At 43.9% G+C, this 1,667-nt stretch overlaps 1 protein-coding gene across 5 annotated transcripts in view; it reads right to left on the bottom strand.

The window, feature by feature from the left end:
• dock8 (dedicator of cytokinesis 8) overlaps nucleotides 1-1,667 on the bottom strand; it is a 300,402-nt gene that overhangs the window by 172,293 nt on the left and 126,442 nt on the right. The window lies entirely within an intron of this gene.

Genomic DNA, 1,667 nt, shown 5'->3' with positions numbered 1-1,667 from the left:
GATCCCTGAAAGTTGCCACCCAGGTTGATAGGGTTGTTAAGGCGGCATATGGCGTACTGGCTTTTATTGGTAGAGGAATTGAGTTCCGGAACCCTGAGGTCATGTTGCAGTTTTATAAGACTCTGGTGCAGCCTCATCTGGAGTATTGTGTGCAGTTTTGGTTGCCATACTATAGGAAGGATGTGGAGGCACTGGAACGGGTGCGGAGGAGGTTTACCAGGATGTTGCCTGGTATGGTAGGAAGATCGTATGAGGAAAGGCTGAGGCACTTTGGGTTGTTTTTATTGGAGAAAAGAAGGTTTAGGGGTGACTTGATAGAGGTGTATAAGATGATTAGGGGTTTAGATAGGGTAGACAGTGAGAATGTTTTTCCACGTATGGAGTCAGCTATTACGAGGGGGCATAGCTTTAAATTAAGGGGGGGTTGGTATAGGACAGATGTTAGGGGTAGTTTCTTTACTCAGCGAGTCGTGAGTTCGTGGAATGCCCTGCCAGTAGCAGTGGTGGACTCTCCTTCATTATGGGCATTTAAACGTGCATTGGATAGGCATATGGAGGATAGTGGGCTAGTGTAGGTTAGGTGGGCTTGGATCGGCGCAACATCGAGGGCCAAAGGGCCTGTACTGCGCTGTATTCTTCTATGTTCTATGTTCTATATTTCCTTAAGCAAATATGAACAATAGACTTAATTCCATGCAAATACTCTGTTTCCCTCGGCTGACCTCAATATTGTTTTGTGTTTCTAAAGACATGGTGCCAGTGGTATCAAAACTCCTCACTTTATGATCTTCAGTCTATTGTACATTTAGATCTCCCATTATAAATCAATCATCAGATCCAGCTCTAACATAATCTTTGATGAAAACTCCTGCTTGAATGTTACCAGTTTGGCTTTTACCCTTTTCACTAAAATTGCCCAAAACAAAATTATAAACAATATAATCTCTGATCATAGCACAGTGTTCCTCCAAATCCTCTGTGGCCTTTCTGCAAATTTCAAAACATTAGAACAGAACTTCCTCTTCAAATCTTCACCCAAACATTTATAATGAAGTCATGTGGTAATCATATTGACATAATTAGGCTGAACAGGTGGTCAGACGGTTTCACTTTGAATACTTGGCTATACTCTAAGAATAGAGGTAAAAACAATAACTGCAGATGCTGGAAACCAGATTCTGGATCAGAGGTGCTGGAAGAGCACAGCAATTCAGGCAATCTCCAACGAGCTTCGAAATTGACGTTTCGGGCAAAAGCCCTTCATCAGGAATAAAGGCAGAGAGCCTGAAGCGTGGAGAGATAAGCTAGGGGAGGGTGAGGGTGGGGAGAGAGTAGCATAGAGTACCCGAAACGTCGATTACGCTGCTCGTTGGATGCTGCCTGAATTGCTGTGCTCTTCCAGCACCGCTGATCCAGAATATACTCTAAGAATAACTAACTGATTCAGCTTGGTGAGGCTTGTTTACACAGCTAGCTTTCTTTTGACAGCTTTTTCAGATTTTAATAACGTTTTGGTTTAGTTTTGCAAAGTCCGTCTGTTTAGAATCTTAAAGATGTACAGCATGGAAACAGACCCTTCGGTCCAACCCGTCCATGCCGACCAGATATCCCAACCCAATCTAGTCCCACCTGCCAGCACCCGGCCCATATCCCTCCAAACCCTTCCT

The sequence above is a fragment of the Chiloscyllium plagiosum genome, chromosome 2, assembly GCF_004010195.1.
Source record: "Chiloscyllium plagiosum isolate BGI_BamShark_2017 chromosome 2, ASM401019v2, whole genome shotgun sequence".
In the NCBI taxonomy this organism is placed as follows: Eukaryota; Metazoa; Chordata; class Chondrichthyes; order Orectolobiformes; family Hemiscylliidae; genus Chiloscyllium; species Chiloscyllium plagiosum.
Note: the sequence above shows the minus strand (reverse complement) of the source record. Positions and strands in the feature narration are given on the sequence as shown.